Genomic DNA, 21,511 nt, shown 5'->3' on the forward strand with positions numbered 1-21,511 from the left:
GGTAAACAAGCAAATATGAAATCATGTACCAAACACAGAAATAAACTTACCCAGAGAAAAGGAGACATTTAGGAAAGAGAACTGAAAAGCCACCCTATAAAGAAAAGAACGGAATCCCCAGGATAATGCCGAACTGACTACTGAATAAAACACCTATACATTTTAAAATTAAAATTTTAATTAACCTTAGGAATAGTACATAAAAAGAAAATTTACTTTGTGACCATATAAAAAATAAGTTTTTTAAAATAAGTAAACCTTTGGACAAAACAAAATATAGTTAGTTGAAAATATATTGCGAGATTAACAACTTTTATACTGGTGCACCAACATACTTAATTTAATTTTAAATTATTCAAATTTTATGAAATTTAATGAATTTAAGTCTCTAAGGAAAATCTTAGGCGAATCAACGTGAAGGATTTATGATAATTCCCAGTGGAGGAATAAACGTACGAGGAAAAACATAACATTAGGCATAGGTCAAATGAAGCAGCACACTAAAATAAGGGAGTAAGGACCACCATGAAGATGAAATATAAACACACGAAAAAAGACCCCAATAATTAAGAAATATCTATCATAGATCAAAACAAACAACACCAAGTATAGAATCAGAAGGATCAGTAAAGGGGCTAAATTAAAATCACATGGACGGAGAAACAATTTGGAAACTCCATGTACCAAACTCAGCGATTCTTACATCCATACACTGAGTAACAACAACAAACAATCCCAAGAAGAGAAACAAAACATACCAGCGTCCCCATGCAAGAAGAAAGGATCAAGGTCAGGTAACAATGAAATAATTACGCCATAAAGCAAAATGGAGTCGAGGAACCCAACAATATAAGATCAAGGAAAAGAAATCAAACACGAGAAGCATTCCACTAGGAACACGATAAATCCCCACATAATTACAAGCTTTAAGGAAAATATCACCCATCTGAAATACTATAGTTATATGTTAAAATATTCATGTAAAATGACAATGTTTTAATAGTTAGGATGTCTCCAAAAATTTGAGAATATTTTTTGAACTTTATGTAACTTATCATTTTACATACAAACAATTTGTTATGTAACCATAATTTGAAAGGTTTTAAACATCTTGGAGAAATTTTATCCAATGAAATAATAATAATAATAATAATGAATGTTAAAATAATAATAATAATAATAATAATAATAATAATAAATGTTAAACTTAAGAAGGAAAAGGAAGCAAAAGGTGATTTACACTATGCATGAGGTCAACAGTAGGCAATTTATGGAATCAAAAGATAACAAAAATAATCAACAAAACCACGACGGGAAGGAAGAAAATAAAAAAAACAGAGAAATGTGGGCAAGGAATACCAAATCCAAAAAGTAAAATAATTCAAAAACCGGAGCACAAAATGACATAATTCAAAGAAACCACGAATAAACCACCGAAATGATAAAAAGAGAGAAAGGCAAAATGTAGATAAGAGGAATAAATTTCAAATTACAGGCTACAACAATGCACAAGTGATTTTAAAATAAAAAACGGCGCTCCAATGGTGTTACAGAGAGGGGACTCAAAATCAAAATTTCTCTCCACACATACCCGAAAAATAATTTAAATGACGCATATTAAGATAAAATTACATGACCAAAAATATTAAATGCACAGTACCTACAAGAGTAGTGAGGTATTCCATAGTAAATTACCCATGTAGACCTATGCACTGAAAAACACCGAATCTAATGAACAAAATAAATATTAAGAAATTACATGTTTAACAAGAGGAGAATACTGAAAATAATCCCTTTTTGGGATTACTGTGTCGGTCTCATCCGACACAACCAAACTTGGCTTCATTTTCACACCGGGTTGACGAACCATTGCCAAGCACGTCTATCCTCGTTGAAGATCAACAACGGACAGTCTGCGTATCACAGAAAGCTACTACAAAAACTTTTGAAGCGGCGAAATACGCGCCCTCTGGCGGAAGAGTTCGCACACGAGACGAGTGATCTTCGAGACGAGTAAACTTATTCATTACCAGAAGGCGTGTGAGTCCACAAGTCACATGCGGCAGATATAAGGTACTATTGAATGGGTCGCTCATAATAAACACATGAGCAAGTTATTCCCGGCATAGAGTAAATCTTTATGTGAGCGAAATGGATTGAATCAATGCTCAAATACATTTTGAAACACAATAAATGTAGATATGCCGTCCAGACACATAAATTGAATACAGCAGTTTATCAGTAGAAAGTATAAGTTCTAATAATTATGTGCGTATCGTAGTGACGTTACACTACCAAAGGAGATTTTTGTCCCAAGGATTACGGAGTTTCATCCTAGGAGTTCCAGTTCACGTTGGATCATCATAGCGGTCTACCTGGAGGCCATGAAGGAGTAATCCTACGAATAGGTTCCCCGGAGTTACCCGAGGTGTCATGAAGAATGAGGCTGAGTGCATCCATTTTATTATCATGACTCGTATACGGACGAAATTTCCATTTAAATTTCGTTAATTTGTAAATAGTAATTGATGGGCCCTCCTTTGTTTAAAATGTATATGTGCTAAATTAGCGACACAGTGTTCAGTTAGAATCAAGGCTGAGAGAATTAGATTTTTGTAAACACGGGCAGATTTGCTTTGGGAATTTGTTTTTTTTTTACTTTCTGGAATTTTCACGTATCAGTGTTTCGTAGTATGGTTTTGTGTAGAATGGTTAGTGCAAATAGTTTTCATGGGAATGTTCATTTAATTGATTGATACTGAACCAGTTGGATTATCATGCATGTGAGTTGTATTTAATGTAGATTAGTCATTACGGATGGAAGGAGTACAGTAATGAACGTTCATAGATCCAAACCGATGTCCTCAATTGAATAATAGATAGGCGCTTGTTTCTTTGGATTTTAGAGGTGACCACACATTTGTGTTTATTGAGGTAGTGATATTTGTTTCCGTATGTGTTTAGAATTGGTTTGAAAGATGGATTTAGATTATCACGTAGGAGTGGTATCATGTTGTCTGATAGGTTAGGCCTCCTTTTAAATAACAAACATCAAGCTTTGACATCGTATATTTTTGTTCCTTTTGGGTTATCGAGTTGCCGTGTTATGTGAGCTGAAAGGAAGGAACCATCGCGTCAGTTGTAAATGAGTTAGTCGATGTTGACAGAAGGTACTGAAGCCGGGACTCCTGGTGGGAAATATAAAACCCATGTGGTGGGTCGAGGTATTCAGGACATTATTAATGAGATGAAGTGATGATGAATTATATGTTGCCAAATTTAAATGTGTGAGTTATTAAGTTATATGTATTGAAGTCTAGAATGTGCCATTCGAGATTTAAAGGGACGACGTATTAAGGAAGGAGCAGGGAGACTTCAAAAGGTGTGAATTATGTGGCTGGGTACGCCCGCTGTAAACCGGAGAGACAGGCCCGCGCGTATTTCTTTTTGTTCCCGAGGAGGGACGGAGGTTGTTTTGTGTCAGGCCATATGCCGGAAAACAAGTGTCCTCTTTTAGTGATTAACACGGCGACTGTTTAGAATTATTTCAGTATTGGATATAAATCACCCATTTATCTGAGCTGAAGTTATTACCAACAGAGATCAGTATACCCTTTGAGAAGTATATTATTATTATTATTATTATTATTATTATTATTATTATTATTATTATGTGTTGTTAGGAATTTCAGTCCCATCTTCAATCGTCGCGAGACGTGAGTTCGGATCTCGTTGGCATCCGCCAAGAGTGGGTGGGTTTTCCCACGGCAATAAGATACATTCAGTGTATTCTATAATTTTTGTTTGTGAATTGGTTGTGCTATGTGTGTTATTTGTTGATTGTGTTGTGGATGACGGTTATAAGACAACGGCCATTTTATGTGATGTGTCCAAGCAATGGTTTATTTCCGCTTCGTGGCATTTTGAAGATAATGTTTATTTCTATATGATGGAGTATGTTATTTCCTAGGGTAACAGGTTCGATCTAGGTTAGGATTCCCTCAAACTTGTGTGTAAGTTGTATAATGGTAACCCAGTGTCAGTGGGCATAGTTTAAATGGGTTTATTTGTTTAATATTCTGTATATGCGTATTCCGCATATAACAATTGTACTTAGTCCCGTCCTCAACATTTTAAAAACCATTCTCAACATGTTGGCTGCGAAATTTGTAATTATTAACGTATATTCAACGCGGTTAATTTACACCAGGTTCCATAATCATCAGGAGTATAATAAACCCTTTTAATTTCCAATTTTAAATAATATTCTCGTTCGGTTTTTAGTTATATGACACCCGTATTCTCCTACCTTTTAAGCCGCTAAGTTATATGTATATAATTTGGATGCCCACTTGATTTAAAACCCGCTGAAGACCCTGTAGATATATCGCCGGGCATCCAATGGGGTAGGGGGTGGGTACAATATATAGTAAACAAAATGATATAATACCTGAAATACACAACTTTAATAATACTACTACTAATAAGAAGAAGTAGAAGAATAGGTAGATGTTTCAATAATTAAAGGTACTAGAACTCTCATGTTTTGAGATCCAGAAAGTCTTTCATTAGCCAACAGTATATATTATTTTTTTCATTATTCCTGGCGTCATTCACATCTCATGTTAATTTGGCCTTGTTTTACAGCCAGATGGCCTTTTTGACGCCTATACGTTGTGAAATATATTTACTATCGTGTGCGTCTCTGGTGGTTGGTAGTAATGTGGTTTTTTGTGTGCAGTCGAGGAGATGAACAAAACACCCATCCCCGAGTCACACGCAGTTACAATACCAGCCCAACCGGGAATCGAATGCGGAGCCCGGAGCTTCTACGCCGACAATTCATCAAACATATTTTGCAACATTACGTATAATTTTATTGTTTATTCGTATACTCGACATAGGGATGACGTATTTGAGCATCTTGATATACCACCTGACTGAGCTGCGATCGAATCTGGTTACATGTGCTCAGAATACCAGTGCTCTACCACCCGAGTTAGTTATCCAATTACAAACGAGAAAGATACATATAACTTAAGACATGTTTGACACTGCACTCTTGATATCCCTAGTCACTGTAAGTCCATGTCCTTTTTATGTACTGGTCAGAGTTTTAATCTGATTTTAACATCTCAGCTAACCTTAATACTGTACCAAGGCTGCAGAGCATGACTTATCCCACTTCTTAAGTACTTTAATTAGAGTGCTATTATTATTAAGGAATATTATCTCTCTCTTACGAGAGTTACGAAAGTTTGAGGGGGGATTATCGACTGACAGCTCCTATTTTATTAGCTTGCTCTAAAACTTGAAAACTCCTCTTCAATAAATTAGCTATAAAGTGAGTTAATGTAGTAGTTAAACCTATGATCAACTCGCAAGGATAATGTTTGAAAACAAAATTACTATACTGAGGTGAAGTGAAAATAATAAACAACACCAGTCAAACGACAAAACAGATTATACTTAATGTGTTTGTTGGTTGATGAACAAAATATAATGAGACGTGATCAACATTACAACTGTTAACGAACAAAAAGAAGAATAAAGTTACTCAGTTTCATCTCCTTCAAAATGTTGTCATGTGTTCGTGGAACCAAAACCAAAACCAAGAACTTTTAAATGCCTAGTGGTTTGTCTTTGTACATTCAATGTATATATGTTTCATCTAGTTTAGTTAGATGGAGGCAGGACTGTAAAGCCCAGGACCATTCTTGAAACGCCAATTGTTTCATATCGTTGTAAGTGCTTCATATTGTATGTGTGTGTTTTCAACCAGTGCATGTGTTTGCAGTGTTCCGTGTCCATGAACGTGCGACAGTTTATCCCAGAACTATGTTTATTTTGTTTCAATGTGTGTGTATTTCATTTAGTTTTTTTTCAGATAGAAACAGGACTGCCAAGTCCAAGAACGCTCTTAGAGAGCCAAGGTTTCATATCATTATAAGTGTTCGTGTTGTGTCTGTATATATTTTCAACCAGTGCATGTGTTTCCAGTGTTCCTTGTTCCATGAACACAAGATACTTTAAGCCAAAACTAAGAACTAAGAACTTTTTAAGTTCCAAGTGCTGCTTGCTATGTGTACGTTCCATTTCAAGGTAATGTCTTGCAACCCATTGATGTGTTTCCATGCAATCGCCTTTAGGTACATATTTTTTATTATGATGATTGTCATCAGATTCCCCTTGATTTGATTTTGGAACATCCCTGAAACTCTATCTCACTACTGCTCCATTCAATCAACAATCAAGGAGACGGATCTCCCAATGTTTACATCAGAATGAAGAGCATCCTTGCTCTACAAATTTACACTTATGAATATATTTTCGAAAATTCACAATTTGCAGGTACCGTATATCAAAGGCACAACCTGCATTTAACAAAATTAAACAGTATTCACTATCTTAACTGCTCAACAGTCTGATATCTTTAAGATGAAATAAATGAGATAGAGTTTAGCAGGGGTAACAAGTACCCATTCTACATGGCCTTCGGTAAAAACAAAAAGTTAAAGTTACTGGCCAAAAACCAAAATGGTAAGGAGGTGAACTCTTGCATTCCTAGAATATACAGAATTATTTAAAATCATATTTGGACTTATGGCCGGACGTTACGGAGGTGACTATATGGAGAAAGATATTTAATTTGCAGGAATTACAAGATAGATTTTAAAGTTTACAAAATTATAGCCACCTAAAGACCAGGTTGAGAGAAAATACGAGACAGTAGCTCATTCTCTATTCCCTGATTTCGGTTAAGTTCATTCGGATTGTTTGAAACTTACATTTAACGTTATAAATTTACAGTTTAGAAAATAAATTTACATTGCTAAAGATTTGAAACCTTCCCCTCGAACTAGCTTTAAAAGCCTATCATATGTTAAGCAGGATCTGCCATTACCTTGAGCTGGTGGACCTCCTGAAGATAGATGAGGTGGCCCCCGCCTCCGTTACGAACACACTCTAGACTCGAGCGATCACAAAGTAACCTGGCCCGAAATTTGCCACCTTTAAAGCCGAGGGGAAAGTTCCAGAAAACTCTGGGCCAAGGCCCTGACACACCCCCAATTCTCATTGGTTAAACAAATGAACATCAAAATGTTATCATTAGTGAATAAATAAATGTACAAACTTTTTCATTGGACATCGCCTTAAGTTGGCGGAAAGAGATAGAAGTGTTGATAACTTTTGAACATCAAAACCAAACACTAAACATTCCAGTTAAGGAAACCTTAACACACAAATTTTACCTTGAATTTTAATAGTTCATATTCACCCTAGAGGAAGCGACATAATTTTATAGTAGCGACATCTGTTGAGAAATGTCCCAACTTCCTGTACTAGCAGCTTATAAGTTTATGTTACAGGGGGCTTTATACAAGGCGCTAATTATAAACGTACGGAGCGGGTGTACCTCCGATACAGACCTCCACACTTAAAGTCTATCCACATGAGACATGTTTGAAATTTAACTTTTTAGAAAAGTTTGAAGTTGAATTTTTGGTCAGAAAATTGCTTGATGAATGTTCATTTGTAAGTAATTATGCCATAAATAGGTCTTGAAGTCTTCTTGAAGCCATAGAAGTCCGGGAGGTACAGTCCAGGTTTGACGCCAAGAGCGGCCGCCACTGCCGATACCTGGGTGGGGTCCCCCGGTCCACCCAAGTACCCTCAGATACGTCTCTCTCGCTACCTTGATTGAGGTAGCCATGGTGATGTTCGCCACCGACCAGATACTGAGGCACTGCCCCATGATGAAGTAGGCGATTGTGGTACCGCACCTCAGCCCTTGCCGGTAAGGATGGTGCTCAAGTACGCCGTCATGAAGGAGACTGGGCCAGAGCTCGGTGGACCCTTACCCCACGCCAGCATCACTCGCCAGATGTCGTAACTCGGCAGCAGATGACAATTATGGCATTGGAACAATAATTTAGGGGGGGAAGTGACAGTTTTTATGGAGAGAGAGTTTTTTAATATTTCAGTATGGTGGTGCAGATAAGGCGGGCAGATGGCCTTCACTTTACAATTTACAATATGATTTTTAAGATTCTAAGCTGTTCAGGAAAGAAATATAACTACTTCCTCACTGCCATAACTTAGTGGCCTATACCGCAAAACAAGATATTTCATACGAGTTTTATTTGTGATAATAGCACTCTAAATATTTTTTCAGTGGCTGGAGTGCTCACCGAAAGTGCGACCGGTGTTAAGAAATCCATAACAATACATAGCCTCGTGAAATCGGGGGGCAAGCTTGCCTGCCGGAACAAAATTCTTCACCTTGACCTGATCTCCGACCTTTAAATTGGTGGGCCTCTGTCCACGATCATATCTCTTCTTGACTTTCTCATGAGAGGCGTTAAGGTTACTTTTAGCCTTCTTCCACAGGTTCTTGATATTGTCGGGATCTGTTGTCTCTGGTAATATGTCATTGAGTGACCAAAGATTAAACAGCGGCGTGTTGGGAACAAACTTGAACATGAGAGAGGAAGGAGTGAACTTTCAGGACAAATGAACAGCCGAGATTAAAACAAAAGATAACCATTGCAGAGAAGTATCCCACCTGGAATGATCTTCATGATGAAAGGCTATCAAAGCAGATCGAAGATTTCGATTGACCCGCTCAGCCATAGATGGCTGAAGGTAAAAATCGGGAGTTGTTACATGGGATATGGACAAATCAAAACAGAATTTTCGGAATAAGTTAGTTGTGAAAGCCTTTGCATTATCGGAAACTATATATTGACAAGGACTTAAAGAAGCAAAAATAGATGAAACTAGTGCCTGCGGAATATAATAATAATAATAATAATAATAATAATAATAATAATAATAATAATAATAATAATAATAATAATAATAATAATAATAATAATAATAATAATAATAATAATAATAATAATATCTATAAATGTTTGGAGTCAATTCATAATATTGAAAGATATAGATAAAAAATAATAAATCGGGATAAGGAGTGCAACGAAATTCACAGACAACTGTTAAAGCAGGCGAGTTCCAGGCAGTAAAAGTCAATAGATAAATTCGAGGCACAGATATATCCAGACTGCAAGCGGATTGTTTTAACATTTTATTGAATATCGTTCTAAGAAACGAGGGTAAAGTTAAATAACGACTTCATATCCTCAATTTTGAACATTCTGCGAGGATTAATTACTGTTTCTGTATGAGGGTGTATATCGGTCGTGCTCGAAATAATTAAAATGTAATCAATTGAGCGCTAAAACTCTTTAAATGAACATCAGTTTAACTCATATCATTTACTTGTAAACACATCAGGTGCGCTTGGAGAGTATTATTTATTTCCAATAAGTGGCAACACTGGGAGCCTCCGTGGCTCAGACGGCAGCGCGTCGGCCTCTCACCGCTGGATACCGTGGTTCAAATCCCGGTGACTCCATGTGAGATTTGTGCTGGACAAACCGGAGGCGGGACGGGTTTTTCTCCGAGTACTCCGGTTTTCCCTGTCATCTTTCATTCTAGCAACACTCTCCATTGTCATTTCATATCATCTATCAGTCATTAATAAATCACTTTGGGAGTGGTGACCCCATCGTTCTAATAGCCTATGTATGATTCATTCATTACATCCCTGACCCGATCAATGACTGGAAAACAGGTTGTAGGTTTTCATTTTCACGTGGCAACACTAACTAATGAAATGTTTACAACTGTGGCTACATGTAGCGCGCTTGCCGTTTGTTCCCTAGGTACGTTCAAATATGCCAGCCTGTAAGAGTCACACTCCACGTGTGATGTTTATTCAGTACGGATCAAAGCTGAGATGTTCAACAACGAGAACGGAACAGATTTGACGTCAGTGAATGATTTAAAATTTCGTAAAGATAAAGAAACAGAGCGGAGAATGGTATGAAAATGCACCATTAAAACGTACAGTAGAAGGCTCCGTAATATTTTAATTTTATGTATAACGATGTTAATCATGATCATAAGGTAAGTGGTGACAAAACTTGAAGATTTGATTTCTCAACATAGGAAAAAAGGATTCGGGCACTACATATCCTCAGTTTTGCTTATAAACATAATGTAAAAATGTAATTCTGTTCCAGTTTGCCGTATACCAAGTTACGGATACGATTATTTTAAACAGCTTTTTAACCATACTCGTTGACAGCAAATTGCTCCACGGAGAGTCCCAAGTATATAAAATAAGAAGGAAATGCTGCTACACAAAAATTGACCACCAGGCGCAACAGATACCAACATATGACCACGGAACAACTGATACGTTCCCACCAGGTGTTCTTTTATCATGAGAGCAACTGATGAACTCCCAGAAATTTTACATTAGGAGCAAGTCAAAGGCACTGAAAGAGGATCAGAGCTCTTATGAGCTGTGTGTAAAAGCTTTGTTTGGCTCATTTTAGACAATATCGTCCCTGTTCTGTCAAAACGGCGAATGTTACAATGCTCTTCCTATCCATTATTTCCCTTAAGACTGGTCACTCCTTCCAGCTACATATTGATATTCGGTCCATCAGAACAATTTCCGTTCAGTTCATTTTCCTATGCGCGTGTGTAAAGGAAAATGAACCTTAAACACATCACACTCTAGGAGTGGGCAAATGTCATGTAAACATACATTCCTTCAGTGTGGTACAGTAAGGTTCATTTTCCTTTACACACGCACATAGGAAAATGAACTGAACGGAAATTGTTCTGATGGACCGAATATCAATATGTGGCTGTAAGGAGTGACCAGTCTTAAGGGGAATAATGGATAGGAAGAACATTGTAACATTCGCCGTTTTGGCAGAACAGGAACGATATATAGGCCTACGTAGGCAAGTCAATAAGCATCTGTGCAATTTTGCTTTAATTGTTTTTAGGTTGGCTCTAAAGAGTTGTGTGTTCACCAGCCGCTAGACGGCACCGTTGTCTACGTCTGTGGTAGGTTTCACCGTTATCAGACCAGTACAGCTTGCGCTGTTGCAACGTAAAGATGGCCGCGCCACTCTCTGTTTGCACCAAGGAGGAACAGCGTTCCGTAATCCACTTTTTGTGGTCTGAGGGTATAACAGGAGCGAAAATTCATGAAAGACTTTCAGCACAATACGAGGACAATGTTTTGCACAGCGAAGTGTTTATCAATGGATTGAACAGTTCAAAAGGGGTCCCACGCTCAGGAAGGACGAGGAAAGATCCGGGCATCCATCTACAGTCGTAACTGATGCCAATATTTAACAAGTCCCTGATATGCTGAATGACAGACGAGAGACTGTTGATGACGTGGCAAACCATATGTTAATTATCCATCGTTGTACATATGAAATCAAGGGAGGAAGAAAATGAAGATAGAAAGGAAAATTGCACTGTATCACAGGAGAGCAGAGGCAGGTTACAATCAGTTACAAGAGGATAAGTATAACGTAATGGTAATTAAGATTTTATAGTTTTAGATACCGATATGCAGAAGGCGCTTTACTGCTTCATCGTCAATCATTCAGCTGTATTTCATCAGAAGCTGTTGTCACATACAATCAGGCAGTACACAATCTTGGCAACTACAGCGGAGCGTTAATATGTTTGTTTGCCCTGAAAATGTAGCCACGTTTTCAGAATACCTAGGCTTAAGCGACACTAAAACTGCTATCGAATCCGACGAGGATATGAACGAAACGTAGTGTGTTATTTTAAATTGTGGTGGTTTGCGAAGAACCTGATTCAATAATAATAATAATAATATTAATATCCAAGAAATCTTCACGGGTCATGTAGCAAACAAGGACACTATTACTCAGCCGAGAAGATTATATCATTTAAACCCATTCAACAGGTCCATACACTACATATGTTTCTTGTTTCTTTCAATGAGGGCGTAATCTTCATAACAGGGTAAGAAACCGTGGCCCGAGAGAGGAAACGTTTTCTCAATAGGAGTGAAATATTGAAGACTTACAAGATGCTGATAAAGTGAATAGTATTCCAGTTATTATATTCTTATCTTTTACACCTGTCTGACCACAATACTAGCTTTCTATCCCTACCACACTCCAAAGGTTTGAAAGTACTTGTTATATATTTTAACTGAGTTGAAGTTACTTCTCCCTTCCAGAGAAATACATATATTCTTAGGAAAACTTGAAAATCAAGTAGTGTGTCTTGTGAGAGTACTCCTGTTACTAACTGAATATGACACATTATTGGTATTTTTTTAATCATTGGGTTCTTCATGAGGTAACGGTGTTTTTCCAGGTTGTGATAGTTTATTATGTTGCTATTATTAACAAAATAAAGAACTTAATAGAACTATCAGAAGATAGGAACCAACAAGCTGTCCACGTGTTGCAATATTTTCCTTAAATCTTTCCAAAATGTAGTATTGTTTGATATTCTGTCAATGCAAGACATTTCTATAGATGTGATATGCCATGCAATAAAAACACCGGTTCATTTAAAATCTACTTGTAATATTACTTTTTTCGCTGAAATATACACCTTCCGCATGTTACATCCTTCTTGTCCAGAAGTATTCAATTCACCTCCAATGTAGATAAAAATCCTGTGGATACCCACAGCAAACGTTATACCTGTAGGTTAAATTATTTCTGAGAAAAGTACCTGCGAAGAACTTCTACAGTACTTTGCGCGCAATCTTTCTTTGAGTGAATGTACTTACCCTTAGATCGTAGCTAATTCTGACCCCGTATTAACCTTGGTTAGTACTGAATATCGTCAATATGCTTGTAAAAACCGCTATGTGAAATATTTCACCTTAGAATTTTGGCCGGCAAGTTTCTGTGATCTGAGGTTCTGTATTGTACGAGTGGTATGTCAAAGAATTCTCGCTCTTGAAGGTACGTGTGCTGCGGGTCAGTATCTCTTTCCAATATTATCATACAGCGGTTTTCGCAGGCCCAATGACGATGTACGAGAACAGTCGATAGCTAAACAGCCGTGCTGAAGGATTCAAATCCAAGCTGACAGGCTGTATCTGAACTCACTCTGATGGCATCTGAAGTGCTCAAATACGCCAGCTTTGTACCGGTATAGTTACAACACCAGAAACGAACTCCTGCTGGGCAAATTTCCGACATACAGAAGTCTTCAAAAAACCGTAAGATTCGTAAGCGGATCGTAAAACCAAATAATAATAATAATAATAATAATAATAATAATAATAATAATAATAATAATAATAATAATAATAATAATAATAATAATAATAATAATAATAATAATAATAATAATAATAATACTGATGTTTGCGTTCCAGATAACTGTATTTATTTATTTATTTATTTATTTATTTATTTATTTATTTATTTATTTATTCTATGCCTTTGTATGTGCCGAAGTTAGGGCTTAAGGCCCTTTCTTACACTTAAATGCTTCAACCAGTGACATAATTTGAAATTTTGAAAAGAATACTGTATGCAATATCTACAAAATACTAAAGTAATGGAATATAATAATATTATAGTTATTTTGTTAATGATCCTTTGAACTTAATGATACCTCTACATAATACTCCTGTCATTCACTCTATCAGCTATACAAGTTGTTCAAATCTTCAATAGTACATATCGACAAGATCATTTAAATGAATCTATTGACGTGCTGGTTCGTATACTGACAGCGATAGAATTCTAAGGTTTTGCCTCAGACTCCTGGAAGAGCGGCTATATGCTGATGAGTGATTAAAGGGTATCATAAGGTTAGAATTCGATCTGGTGTTATGCCCTTGGACAGAGAAGAGAAAGATACAATTTGAGGATAGGTATTCAGGTTTATGTTCATTCAGAAGTCGAAATATTAGTGTCTCAGTGTGTACGCTACTTAGTTTATAAATTTTCAGCCAGGATAGCGTCTCATAATAAGGGGAGATGTGTGTACCAAAGTTCAGAGCAAATAAAAAAGTCTATTTTTTACACAAATCCATTGTCTTTTGAAACATCATTGTTTGTTCTACAGTTGCGTAGGTTTGTACAATATCACAGTAATTAATTATCAGTACAATGAGTGTTTGAATAGGTTATTTTGATACTATGTGGAAAAAAAATGAAATGGTGTATGGCTTTCTGTGCCGGGAGTGTCCAAGGACAAGTTCGGTTCGCCAGATGCAGGTCTTTCGATATGACTCCCGCAGGCGACCTGCTTGTCGTAATGAGGATGAAATAATGATGAAGACGACACATATACCCAGTCCCCTTGCCAGCGAAATTAACCAATTATGGTTCAAATTGCCGACTCTGCCGGGAATCGAGCCCGGGACTCCTGTGACCAAAGGCCAGAACGATAACCATTTAGCTATGGAGCCAGACACTATGTGGAAGAATGGATTGTTTACTTTCAGCGGATGAACAGGTAGATATACTTTTCTGCAGACACTTGGTGTGTGGTGATTCCAGTGTATTGTGTCATTGACTGTTTTCAGACACTCCCAGGTGACGGAATTTTGTCTCACGGTAATTAATTTTAATTTTGCTAAATCCATCGGTTGGGGTCTTTCGTATCTGAGCACCCTTAAATACCACTGAACTGACGCGGAATCGAATCAGGAGACGAATAAGCTTGAGTGGTGCCTTTTAAAGTAGGAGAGATCACAATATGACGATTAAGTTGGAATTCAAGAGGAAAAATTGGGGCAAATATTCGTTTATAGGAAGGGGAGTTAGGAATTGGAATAACTTACCAACGGAGATTTTCAATCAACTTCCAATTTCTTTGCAATCATTTAAGAAAAGGCTAGGAAAACAACAGGTACGGAATCTGCCACCTGGGCGACTGCCCTAAATGCAGATCAGTAGTGATTTGATAGATAGACAGACAGACAGACAGACAGACAGACAGACAGACAGACAGACAGACAGACAGACAGACAGACAGACAGACAGACAGACAGACAGACAGACAGACAGACAGACAGACAGACAGATAGATAGATAGATAGATAGATAGATAGATAGATAGATAGATAGATAGATAGATAGATTGATTGATTGATTCCAACTCAGGATCAGAAGGCCGGCGCTCAAAATCGTCTCGGCCACTCAGCCAGGAACATTTTATTATTCTTACTACTATCAAATGTACCTGTGCTTCGCTACGGTATTCCACACTGTATACGTATATCGAAGTAAATTACTGTTACATGCAGTGTATAAGTTTTTTGAATTGCATATCTCTTAACGTTATCCGAGAAACAGCATGGGCGGGTCCTCATACGTTGTTTCCAATATAAAGTGTGCGTTGTGGAGTTGGGATGATAACAGCATGCTTACTTGCCCACTGCCATTCAAAATCGAGTTGGTAAGTTTACATTATAATGGCAGGCCCCATTGCCTACTATGCGGTCACAATTGATTTTGGAAGTTTTCATTAGAATGGCAGGCCCCTTTCTACTTCCAGACATATTACAATTGAGGAGTTTTTATTATAATGGCAGGCAACTTCCCTACTGCCACTCAAAATTGAGTTGTGCTGTTATCGCTATAATAACAGCCCCCTTTTCCCACTGCCAGCCAGCTTACTACCAGTCACTTCGATTTGGTGAGTTCCCATTAAAATAGCAGGCCACTATGCCCAATGCCAGTAACATTTTAGGTGGGTACATTTGCTTATAATGGCAGGCACCCTTGCCTACAACCAAACACAATCGGGCAGGAGAGTTCTGAACAAAACTGCATGCGCCCTTGTCTTCTGCAAGTCAGATCGAGGAGGGAATTATTCATTAAAGTGGTACGCCCTCCTTGCTAATGCTACTTGCACAGGAGTTGGAGAAGGACCCCATTCCTACTGTCAGTATAAGTCTATGTGGAGAGACTGATTACAATAGCAGACAAATTGCAGCAGCACACACACACACACACATCAGTGAATATATATAGATCGACAAAGAATGTATATGCATGTTTACAATATTGTGGACCTTCATTTACAGATTAAGTGCTGCTAAACGGTACGTCATATCGACAAACGGATTATACCATAAGAAGCCGTAATTAGCGGTCTAAATTGCAGGTCCTATATTATTTTCTCATAGCTCATCCATTCATGGGCCAGATTTAGTTAGAAGCGTTGAATAGAGTGAAATTTGGGTAAGATTGTCTCACAATGCAATACCTTTTGGATAATTATGTGTCAGCTACAGACATAGATAGCATTTGGCTCACATATGGCTACTGGGTGGGCCAATGATCGTGTAGAATTTGATGAGCCTATGTTTCCTACAAGTGATTCAAAGCATTAATTATGCGTGCAAAAAGTGCAAAATTTACTTAGAGTTGAGAAATAGAGACAAATCTAACGTATAAAGGATAGAACTACGACAAAATGTCATAGGACCAAAGATGTAGATCTGTCCAAATTGAATTAAGATTGTGCCATCCGTTTTGTGATAGGACTTGTTGTTTATCCACTAAATACCTCGAAATGATGGTCTACAGTGTGTTTAAAATTGCCTCCATATTTCGATATTCTTCGGGGATAAAAAGAGAAACATTTAAAAATCTTGCATGTTTTTCGTCGGTTACAGGTTAAAACGTATAATTTTGCCAAATTTCAATCTTTTAGCTCGTCTGGCAGATTTTGCCGCAATCTTGATTTCGGGAGAGGGGGTAAAAATTAGGACTTTCAGGAAACTAAAGCTAAGGAATATGCAGATGGTCATTATTATCCCTTAAACGGGTAACTGTACGGACATTTCGCCAAAATAGTCACTATACAGACAAACGGTCGTTACTATTTTATGTATACAGATAGATAAAGAATCTTCTCCACGTACAACACCTTTTGGGCTATGTCCGCTGGACTTAGCCTGCAACACAGACCGTGCATGGCATCCTCCTCATTAATACTCCCGCCGAAAACTGCATATGAAAAACAAATATTAGAAATTGATTTCCATCAGTGTTGGTCGATTACCAGTCATGCTGGTCTTGTATATATTGTGGGAGAGTAAAGTCACATTTTCGGTTCCCTACAAATGATATGAACCCTATAACCTACTTGTGGACAGGCGGATGTTAAATATAAAGTTTGTTTGAAATATCTTCAGAAGTTTTTATTTTATAAGAAATACGCTTTACACGGACCCGATTTTGAGTTAAGTCCATTGATACTAGAGCTCAAAAACCATCCGTTAATGATATCTCCCTTATTAATCGTCCTATTGAAATAATGCACATGAGAAAATTTTTTTTAGAAATTGATTTACATTAAGTATGGTAGATTTCCATTAATTTTGTATGTGCATAATGTGTGGGAGTGCAAAATCATGGTTTCGGTTTCGGATAAACTCTCAGTAAATGTAGATATTCAGAAATAATATTGGCCCTAAAAGCTTCCCAAGGACAGGTGGATTTTAAATGTCAAGTTTGGTAGAAATATATCCAGTAGCATTTAAGTTATAAGAACTCAGACAAACAGACAAACAGACAGACGGACGCCAAAGCTAAAAAATATGCAGATGGTCATTATTACACCTGAAACGGATTACTGTACGATCAATGTAGGCCTACAGACACGATTTCATTTATATATATTATTATTAATAATCTTCCTCTTGGTAACGTGTCTCAGTTATGTCTTCTACGCTAAATGTCCAAATGAAATTTTCGCATGAACAGTGAAGTGTAAATCTCAATAAAGCCACTTCGCTTGTTGGACATGGTTCAGGGATATGGGAGTGGATGACACTACAGAATGATCAACCTTTCTCCTAGTCTCGTTCAAATCCCTTCCCATCACTCTCATACATAAATCAATCTGAGACTCGAGCAACTACGAACACACTGTTAGGTAGAGCTGATTCGATTTCGATGCTCTCTGAGGATTGTGAGTGAAGTACAATCCACCACAAGGAGCACGCACTACAACTACACGAAGCATCCTGTAGATTACACTCGCAGGGACTCTTAAGTAAGTGGATAACCCAGTGTGTTGTAAGAGAGGACTCTCAGTTTACCTATCACTGAAATACGACAGTAACTTTTTAACTTGTTAACTGCCGTGGTCTATATGTTAGCAAAGTGGTTGCCCGTATAAATGGACCGCGTTCGATTCTACGAGTTACAGATGGAATCAAAGAAATGCTAGGATGTGGACTCGGCCTCAGATAACTCAACAGAAAATTCGATTAAATTCCCACTCTTGACCGAGGATACATCAGGTGAAATGCTGTTATGATATCGAACATACTGGCTACAGTTTAAACCAGCCCAATCCTAGCCCAAAATCATTACAAACCGAGCTCGATAGCTGCAGTCGTTTAAGTGCGGCCAGTATCCAGTATTCGGGAGATAGTAGGTTCAAACCCCACTGTCGGCAGCCCTGAAAATGGTTTTCCGTGGTTTCCCATTTTCACACCAGGCAAATGCCGGGGCTGTACCTTAATTAAGGCCACGGCCGCTTCCTTCCCACTCCTAGCCCTTTCCTGTCCCATCGTCGCCATAAGACCTATCTGTGTCGGTGTGACGTAAAGCAACTAGCAAAAAAAAAAAAAAAAATCATTACAATGGTATATACCACAGGCAAGCCCAGACCGTTTTGTGGTGAGTCTTGTTGTTTACAGTACAGCATTTCTCTGTCTCATTCTCACGCTTAGCTTTGACAATTTGAACCACAGGGGTACGTAGAGGTTAGGAAGTGTGTTTAGTACGGTTATTGGGAGGTAAACTCATGGAAACGGGGTGGACTAGGGGAAGAAGATGTGAGGAAGTCTCCTACTGAGTTCAATTCTATGTCAGGATATAATATTATGAAACGTTCAATCACTTTCATGTCAATCAGTCACCACTGATCTGCATAAAGGGCTGTCACCTAGGCGGATGTTTCAGTAGTTTACGTAGTCTTTACTTAAATGATTTAAAAGAACTTGGAAGTTTATCGAACATCTTACTTGATACATTTTTACAATCCCTAGTTCCTCTTCCTATAAACGAGTATTTTCCAAAGTTCTCCTCGTGAATTCCAACTTTATCTTCAAATTGTGATCTTTCCTACTTAAAAAAATACATTCAAGCGTTTTTGTCTGCTAGTGTTATTGTAGGTGATCTCTTGAATGACAATATTCCATTTAGTCGAGCTTTATTTTTCTTACTCTCAGGTCTTCCCAGCCCATTTTCGTAGCATTATATTTTTATCGGAAATCACCCCGAGCAAATCGTATTGTATTCCTTTGAATATTTTCCAGCCCTCCAATCAAGTAAAACTGGTCAGGGTCCCATACGCAAGAACCATACTCTAATTGGAGTCTTACCAGTAAATTATACTGCATATCGTTTAGATCCTTACTGCAAACTCTGAATACCCTCTATTGAGGAGATCTGTAAATCTTAGCTACAACCTCACCAATGTGATTACTCCAGTGAGGATATTTCATTATATTAAAGCCCATGTACTTATACTGGTATGCATGAGTTACTGTCATCACAACAGCACATTTCCTCTTGGAGAAATTTAAACCTGACTTTACACCCAGTTTACCATCATACCATTGTCTAAAGTCCATCTCACAAATTTGTAGAGGTCTTTTTTTTTACAGTCACTCTCAATCCTGTAACTTATTTATTGCCGGGCTGAGTGGCTCAGACTGTTAAGGCGCTGGCCTTCTGACCCCAACTTGGCAGGTTCGATCCCGGCTCAGTCCGGTGGTATTTGAAGGTGCTCAAATACGTCAGCCTCGTGTCAGTAGATTTACTGGCACGTAAAAGAACTCCTGCGGGACTAAATTCCGGCACCTCGGCGCCTCCGAAAACCGTAAAAGAGTAGTTAGTGGGACGTAAAACAAATAACGTTATTATTATCATTATTATTATTATTATTATTATTATTATTATTATTATTATTATTATTATTATTAACCTGTTTATTATTCTGTTCTGTATAACATTCACAAAAGGCCTTAAATGTGATTCAGTTCTTTACGTATATAACTCCTGGTAGTTGTCCAGTTTTACTTCGAAAATCACCACCACCACCATCCCCCACTGTTAGTCATGCACGATGCACAATGAATTAAGATACACGTACAAAAGTAGGAACGTTTTTGTTTTTATCTTGTTCACTCATACCAATAATAAGATAAAAAATCAAATTCCAAAATTTAGCTTAGTGCAAAATTATGTTGGAACTTTCAGCCTATGAACAGATGCTATTATAGGTACATACTGCAGCAGCTATCGGACAATAAACATATTATAAAGAGGAAAAATTTGTATGTTTGCTTGTAACGAATAAACTCAAAAACTACTGAAGTGATTTTAAAAATTACTTCACCTATAGAAAGCTATATTGCCTGTGAGTAACATGGGCTGTATTTTATTTTCAAAACAATTCGAGGTGGGGGGCATGGGGGAGAGATATAAAAATAAAAGGCTAATGTAGGCAAAATATCGAATTTGTCGTATAAGGACTAGATAAAGCTCAATTTAATCCTCTTGATGCAATGAACAAAACTCGGTAAGCACTATGGGCCCGAAAACCATGTTTTAAGGCCCTTAAACCAACCGTTACGGAGATATTGGCACCACACTACCTCTGCTCTAGGAATCGGATAAAGTAATGAACTGCCATTACCACGGCAACGTCAGCTCCAGGATTTTACAGCAGCGAAATTATCTACAATAAATCACAAAAACCTAACATTTTACAGACATGAAAACTGATATTTGGAATCCCCTTTAAAAATAAAAAGAACACAAATATTCGTTTTCAGTAAATCCACTTAAGAGTTGGAGGGGGTGAAAAGAAGTGAGGAAGGAGTTGAATTATTTATATGACGATACATATATCTCAAAAAATGAAGATGTTACAGACTTTAAAATTGGTATTTGGAATCTCCTTTAAAAATTACACACCCTTTTTTGAAAATCCACTTAAGGAGGTGAAAAGAATAAAAAAGCGGGTGAATGTTTAAAATGAGTATCTTTTTCTTCTATCGCTTTACCCACACCTGTGGGGTTACGGGTGCGAACTGTGTCGCACATGTGGATTTAACCATGTTTTACGGCTCGATGCCCTTCCCGACGGCAACCTTATGTGTAGGGATGTAATCTATACTTCTATACTAATATTATAAAGAGGAAAATTTTGTGTATTTGTTTGTAACGGATAGACTCAAAAACTACTGAACCGATTTTAAAAGTTACTTCACCTATAGAAAGCTACATTGCCAGTGAGTAATATGGGCTGTATTTTATTTTCAAAACAATTCGAGGGGGGGGGCGTCGGGGTAGATATAAGAATATTAAAATAATAGGCTAATATAGGCGAAATCGAATTTGTCGTACAAGGACGAGATAAAGCTCATTTTAAGCCCCTTGACGCATAAAACAAAACTCGGTAAACCCTTCGGGCCCGAAAACCATGTTTTAAGGCCCTAAAACCAACCGTTATGGAAATATTGGAACCTCACTAGAACTGCTCTAGGAATCGGATAAAGAAACGCACGGCCGTAACCATAGCAACGTCCGCTCCAGGATTCTACAGAAGCTAGATTATGCATGTACTGTACGTTTGGGCATAG

The sequence above is a fragment of the Anabrus simplex genome, chromosome 1 (assembly GCF_040414725.1).
Source record: "Anabrus simplex isolate iqAnaSimp1 chromosome 1, ASM4041472v1, whole genome shotgun sequence".
Lineage (NCBI taxonomy): Eukaryota > Metazoa > Arthropoda > Insecta > Orthoptera > Tettigoniidae > Anabrus > Anabrus simplex.